This window comes from Elephantulus edwardii, unplaced genomic scaffold (genome assembly GCF_000299155.1).
Source record: "Elephantulus edwardii isolate Elephantulus edwardi_28Jun2011 unplaced genomic scaffold, EleEdw1.0 scaffold00026, whole genome shotgun sequence".
Classification (NCBI taxonomy): Eukaryota; Metazoa; Chordata; class Mammalia; order Macroscelidea; family Macroscelididae; genus Elephantulus; species Elephantulus edwardii.
In genome coordinates, this window is record NW_006399776.1 from 12,999,673 (window position 1) to 13,007,683 (window position 8,011).

Sequence of the window (8,011 nt, forward strand, 5' to 3'; positions counted from 1 at the left end):
AAAGACTTTTACACTAGCACTTGCCTTTTTTTCTCTTAAGGATTATGATCTGTTCAGAAGGAAATAATGGAGAATAAATTTTTTCTCCTCTTTTTACAACAATAAGGATTTTTTAAGGTTACTATTCCCACTCAATAGTTATACATAAATGCAGCAACAGTTATTTATGATAGCTTCAAAGTATAAGTTACAAGTTTTCAACATATGAAAAAAGTTAACAAAACCCCAAAACTCTGTTACTTTTATGCAGCAGAATACTATTCAGTATAAAATAACAAGCTCAGTTAAAGAAACCAGACACAAAATAATATACTTTATGAGTCTTTTTATTCACAATGTTCAGTAAAAGCAAATATACAGAGAGAGGAAGTAGATTAGTGGTTGCCCAGGCCTTAGGTAGGAATGTGGAGTGACTGTAAATGGGCATGTTTGAGGTGATAAAATGTTCTAAACTTGCTTCATAATAATAGTTGGACAACTCTACACTTACTAAAGATATTTGAATTATATATTTAAATAGGGTAGGTTTTATGGCATGTAAATTATACCTCAATAAGAATTTTAATGCAAAGAGAGTGTGACCATGTGGTTTGCTCTAGGAACTGAAAAGTGAGTGAATAGAATTGTCATCAAGATGACAATGTTGGTGGCCATATTGCTAGCCCCTCTATCTTTTTTTTATTGGCCAGTGGTTATAGATTGCGGTGAGTGGCTGTGGAAGTAAGTCTTGCAATGAATATTTTACCAGACACGGTTTCTGTCTATGATGAGCAAAACCCACATGCTACCTATATGAAGTGTGTATTGTGAAATAAAACAATCAATCATGTTGGATAAAGTCAGTGGGGATAAATGTGACTTAAAATACTAAATTCACACACAATACCTATAAGAGTTGTTAATATAATGATGGTTTTTGTTATAAACTTGGAATCTCACTTTTACTCTATAAACTGGGGTCATGGCACTAGGCATATCATTGCCAAAGTCAGATGGATCTTGGCTGAAAGCAGAGAGTGCCAGAAGGATGGCTATGTTTGTTTTCTTGACTATGTAAATACATTTGACTGTAGATCACAACAAATTGTGGCTAACTTTGGGAAAAGAAGAAATCAAGAACACTTGACTTTGCTCATGCAAAATCTCTATATAGATCAGGAAGCTGTTGTATAAACAGAAAAAGGGAACATTTCATAGTTCAAAATGAAAACAAAAAAGGGAGTCATCAAGGATGTATCCTTTATCCATTTGCTTTCAATCTATATGCAGAATAAATCATCTGAGAAGCTGGACTTCATGAAGACGAATGTAGCATCAGGATTGGAGGAAGACTCTTATACAACCAACCTACCTTAAGCAGCTGACATAAGCTTACTCACCAAAATAGAGGAGCACCTGAAGTGCAGAAGATCAAGGACTGCAGTCTTCAATATAGATTGCATTTAAGCATCAAGAAGACAAAGTTTCTCACCACCAGGCCAATTGGCAGCATCATGATAGTTACTGAAAAGCTTGAGATTGTCTTCCTCGGATTCAGAATCAACACTCTTGACCCCAGCAGCCAGGAAGTCAAAAGATGAGTTGCTTTAGGAAAGTATGCTGATAGTGACCTCTCCATAGTGTTAAGGAGCAATGATGTCAGCCTAGAGACCTAGGTGAACCTGATCCAAGCTGTGGTCCTCTAATTTGCTTTCCATGTGTCTGATAGCTGGATAAGGATGACATAAGGAGAATTGATGCCTTTGAATTTTGGTGCTGGAGAAGAAGATTGGACTTCCAAGAAAACAAACAGCTCTGTCTTGGAGGGGGTAAACCAGATTGCTTCTTGGAAGCAAGTATTTGAAACTCCATCTCATATACTTTCGGCATGTTGCAAGGAGGGAGTAGTCCCTGGAGAAGGACAGCATTCTTGGAAGGGTAAAGGGACAGCACAGGAGAGGAAAATCCTAGATGAGATGGGTTGATACAGTGACTGTGACAATGAAGTCAGGTGTGTCAGAGACAGTGAAATTGGCTTAGGGCAGGGTTCAGAACTATTGTTTACAGTGTCACAATGTATTATAGTTGAATCGACACCATATAACAATAACAACAGCACTGGATACAAAATGACTTTAGATTTCTTGCTTTATTCAGATTGTGTAGTTCACAATTCAGATAATTGTGGCTTTGAGGATACTACAGGTACCAAAGATAATGCATATTCTGCCTCATGTATGCCACATAACAAAACTTCAGCCTGTCATCAGCTGGTTCTCAATTTGTTTTAGGTTTATTCTCTTGTAAAAATGAGAGAAATAAAATCATGAGGTACATTGATCTTCTAAAAACAAAAAGTCATACTACTGCAAGGTGTCTGTGTCTCAGTTTGGCACCAGAATGATTAATGTTGTTATTTAATGACTGACGCTTTGGCATCCTCATTGCATGGCAGCAATTGAAAAATATGATCACATTGTGATATTTATGTTGGAGGCAAGCATTTTTGTTTTTCTACTTTGTATTTAATTCATTCAACACCCTTTTTCACTTCGTTGCACCCTCCCTTCCCTGGCAAGAATAAACTTATGCACTGAGCTTAGATCAGCTGTCAGAGTCTGTGAGCTCTATGAAGGTCCTAAATTTGGCAGAATACCCTCCCTTTCACAAGAGATATTCCAAATGAAAAAGCTGAGTGCACAGTTTGCCTCCCCTCACAACCCTAATTTTTCAAAAGTCTTTAAACTCCTTCCTTCTCCTTCAATTCTCCAGGGGAATTGCATTGATAAGGTTTCTGTTCATCAAAAGAGTGGAATGGCAGTGGCTCTGCAATTCCCAGGATGCCTCTTTCTGGAAAAGGGCGGCTTCTCCCCTGAGAAGCTATTATAAAGAACAGGAGTTCTCTAACTCCCATCATGAATGTATCACTCCACTTCAGTTATTGTTCCTGTGGATTAGTTTTTGCCTCTTCCTTCTGTCTCTCTCCCCTACCCCCGACCCTCCAGCAGTTTTAAAAATCCAATACCTAGGGAGTTTCAAATTGTATCTGAGCTATTGATTCTATGAGATGTTCATGCCCAATAGGCAAACATATACAACGTGGAGCCCAGAAAATGGCAAGTTGCTGAGGCAATAAAGAATAGAGTAAACCACAATATAGGCTATCTAAGGAAATGCATGAAATTGATTACGTGTTGTGATTTCAGAATTGGACAATGAGGTGACATGTGAAAACGCCTGTGTTATTATTCAGGGTGCTCTAGTAGTTTATTGGTAAGAAGGTGCATTGCCAACCCACAGTATACAGTTCAAATCCACCAGCTGCTTGCTCTGTGAAGGAAAGAGAAACAATCTCCTCCAGTGTGATTTGCTGCCTCTGAAAACCCACTGGAGGGGTAGCTATGAACCCCTTTCAACTCAATAGTACATAACAATATGCAGATATCAGGTGTTGTTCCTAATAATAATTTTTAAATCACCCTCAATGAATATGATAAATGGTGAAGAGATTGAGATTATTAACAGCTTTACTTTGCTTGCCTACACAATCAACACTCTTGGAACTAGTAGCCAGGAAATTAAAAGACAAATTACACTGGGAAAGTCTGCTGTCAGAGATGTCTCCAAAATACTGAAGAGCAAAGATGTCAGTCTGGAGACTAAGGTGCACTTGATTCAAGCGATTGTCTTTGCAATTACTTGCTATGTGTCAGAAAACTGAACAATGACTAGGGATGATAGAAGGACAATTAATACCTTTAAGATGTGGTGCTGGAGAAGAGAGTATTGAATATACCATGGACTGTTAGTATAATAAACAGATTCTTCTGAGAGGCTGAGATCAGGTTGCTCCTTGGAGGCAAGGATCCTGAAGCTCTATCTGACATACTTTGCAAGTATGTCATGTATGGACATTTTGAAGGCAGGATCAGTCCTTGGAAAGGGGCGTCATTTTTGGAAAGGTGGAGGGACAGTGTAAGAGAGGAAGACCCTCGATGAAATAGATTGATTCAATGACTAGGGTAATGGGGGTAGTTATGCCAGAGAAAATAAAAGTGGCACAGGATAGAGCAGGGTCTAAGGCTGTTGTACATATAGGGTCACTATGAATCGCAGGCAACTCGATGGCACATAACAACAACAACAACATGTAAAATATTAATATAATAACATGTTTAAAAATGAGTATTAACAGTGGTGTCCTTACTTTACCACATACCAGTTCTCTCAGAGACCTCCTCTCAAGTCAAACCATACAAAATACATAGTAATGTTTATTATGAACTTTACTTACATAATTAATGTATGGTAAACATAGTTTAAAAAGTAGGTTATGTGTGTTATTTCTTATCTTATATAGTTACTTAAAGCAACATTGTACTGTCACTCTTTTTTACACTGAATTATTAGTGACAAAGCAGATGTAATTTTGATTTTTCTCTTTTCCTATTTTTATTACTATTTAATTCTCAAAAAGTTATTGATATAAGTTCCAAAATGCTAATCACCATAATATTATAGCTACCGCTCCAACACATTTCAAAAAATTAACCACGATAAAACCGGTAGCAGCAACAAAATCAAGTTTGTGCTTGCAGAGTGTGAAGACAAAATCATGTAACCCAAAACCTTATGATTGGGTAATAATATATTTTTTTACAAGAAAACATTTTATTGTTGTCATGTACTAATGACTTGAAACTGACTCATAGTTCACTCTTCAGCTGATTTTATTTTTTTAATTTTTTAACTGAGTATTATAAAGAACTTGAATTTCCATTCATTCATTGTTGCACATTTTGCTCCCTGCCCCACCCCTGTTCACTTTTTTTCTTTGGAAAAAAGTTCTTTAATTGTTATAAAGCACCTGCCCCCCAGCCCACTTTGCTATGCAGCTCTTATTCTGGACTCTGTATCTAATCATGTATTACTTCTATACATTTATCTCCTTCGTCTGTCCAGCTGATTTTAAAAAGCAATAAAATTCTAAGAGAGTATTTGCTGGTTTCCATTCTCAGAGCAACCGTTAACTTTAAACCATGTGTTTTTGGCTTGGCAGGACAACTCTTTACCTCTAAGCCACCAAATTTAAAAACAAAAACAAAAACAAACAAACAAAAAAAACCCCAACAACAAAAAAAAACCAAAACAAACAAACTGGATTTCAACAGAGTTTTAGCCTTGCAGATATCCTGCTACAGATGTTGTTGTTGTGTGCCGTCGAGTCCCTTGTGACTCATAGTGACCCTATGTACAACAGCCCGAAACTCTGCTCTGTCCAGTGCCAATCGCACTGTCTCTGACATGCCCATCCGATTACCCTAGTCATTGAATCAATTCACCTCATAGAGGGCCTTCCCCTCCTGCGCCATCCCGCCACCCTCCCAAGCATGATGTCCTTCTCCAAGGACCGGTCTTTCCTCACAACATGTCCAAAGTATGTTAGACAGAGCCTCAGAATCCTTGCCTCCAAGGAGCCACCCAGTTTAACCCTTTCCAGGACAAATCTGTCTGTTTTCCTAGCAGTCCATGGTATTCTCAATACTCTTCTCCAGCACCACAGCTCAAAGGCATCAATTCTCCTTCTATCCTCCTTGGTCATCGTCCAACACTCTGATGTATAACAAGTGATTGCAAAGACCATGGCCTGTATCAGATGCACCTTAGTCTCCAGAGAGACACCATTGCTCTTCAGTAATTGGGAGAGGTCCCTAACAGCAGACTTTCCCATGGCAATATGCCTTTTAATTTCCTGGCTAATGGTACCAAGAGTGTTGACTGTTGAGCAAGCTAAAGCTGTGTACAATCTCAGTCTCTTCACCATCCATCCTGATGCTGCCAATTGGCCAGTGGTGAGAATCTTTGTCTTCTTGCCATTGAGCCTCAATTCATTTTGGAGGCTGCAGTCCTTGACCCTCTGCAGCAAGCACTTCAGGTCCTTTTCAGTTTCAGCAAGCAGGGTTGTGTCATCTGCATAATGCAGATTGTTGATAGATCTTCCACCAATCTTGACCCCACGTTTCTCCTCATAGAGCCCAGCCTCCCGGATGATCTGTTCTGCATACAGTTTGAAAAGGTATGGAGATAGCTGACCTAATGAAAACTGCTTTTGTTCTAAACTACTTAAAAGGATGGGTTTGTTTGTTTGTTGTTGGTTTTTTTTTGGCAGAAAGTTGTTAATGTCTACTGAAACACTGCACAAATATTTCATAACCATCTTTTTTCATGTTGCTGCCTCTGGCACTGAATCCTGGTGTGGTCAGTCTGCCCTCCACCCCACCCCAGTGACATCACTAGGAAAATACAGTCGTAAGACCTGTCAGTTTCACAAAGAAGGCATTATGGGAGACAGAGCAACATCTCAGATGCACGAGCTGCTTAAACAACCTTAGGGTTCAAGACATCCATCAAAAAAGGAGGCTGCTGGAGAGCTAGCAGCACCATTTGCACTAACACTGGAAGTGTATAAGAAAGCCACTATGCCATGAATCAAGATATTGTATAATTTAATGCTGTTAAATTCACCCAAATCTTTATTTAGTGCCAACCTGTGATGCTAGGATCTCCAGGGATATTAAAAATATCGAAGACATGGTTCACAACCTTAAGGCACTAAGAATCTATTTGAAGTAACTTATAATCAAATAGGCTTAAAAGGAGTAGGGGTGAATATTGCTAATTTTCACCTGATCTATCTTTCCTTTTATTTTAACATGTTAACTGAGACAATCAGTAAATGGTTATATGCACAGGAAAAATAAATATAAACAATTAAATGGAGACAAAAGTTCTTACATTGTGCCTCAAACAATAGTCCCCTTTTGCTATGATTTTCTGTGGAATGAGTGGAGAGACATACAGAATTAGATATATAATGTGTGGCCACTCTTCAGTAACCACTATTGAACTTCAAAATGAGTTTAGTCATTAGCTTTGACAAATGAGGAGCCTGTTATTGATTTTTACACATGTCTATCATGGGATCTATTTAAGGGGAACAGTCAATTCTAAGAAAGATTATGTTAATCTTATTGGTTTGATTTCCTAATGGGAGGGGGCAGAGCAGTGAGTAGGAAAGGAGGCAGAAAAACTGGCAATATCTGTATCGTTTCCTTAAATCAATTCAGAGAATAATTTTAGAGAGAGGAAATCAAGTGTGTCTGTCTTTTCTAAGAAAGCTAAGAATATATTGATAAATCATCCCAGACAATGTTAACCAACAGCTTGAGAAGTTCACGCAAAAGGACATTGACAGGAGGGATACAATTACTAATTTATTTGTCTTTTTATGGTTCAGTTAAGAGTACCTTAGGTAGTCTAGCACATGGCAGCTCGTCAGACTTCACAGGGAGCTGTCAGAGTTTTGACTGATGTACAAGCGCTGCTTGCTCGTGTTTGCCCTCCCTTTCAGTGGAGTGCACACAGGTAAGACAGCTTGTTGGTAATTTTTTTATAATGCTCTCAGAAACTGGCTGCACTTTTATTGAAAGTTCTGACAATAAAATTCTACTTCCTGAAATTTCCAAGCTTTCTGCTGCAAGCACTTCACCACTTAAACAAGATCTTCCTCTGGGATTAGACAATTCTTTGGGGTCTGTCTGATGCCTTCTGATCTCAGAGACAGCTGTTTAGTATGTTGGAGACCATTTGATTTTGTTTTGGTTTTTTTGCTAGCCTGGCAAGAAAAGCATCTGAAAGAAATAGAACACACAAGGAATTAACAGTGCAGAAGCACAGCAGTGCACCAGGAAGGCCATGCAGTTTCACATTGGTTAATACCAAGTGGTGCCCAGTTGGGCAGTTCTCAACCTTCTCAACATCTCTCTCTATTTCTTACCTCAATTATTACTACTAATTCAATCTACATTACATGTTGTTGTTGTTCTGTGCCATCAAGTTGCCTGCAACTCATAGCGACCCTATGTACAACAGCCCTAACCCCTGCTCTATCCTGCCAATCTCACTGTCTCCGACACACCTATCCTCATTACCCTAGTCACTGAATTAATCCATCTCATCAAAGGTCTTACCT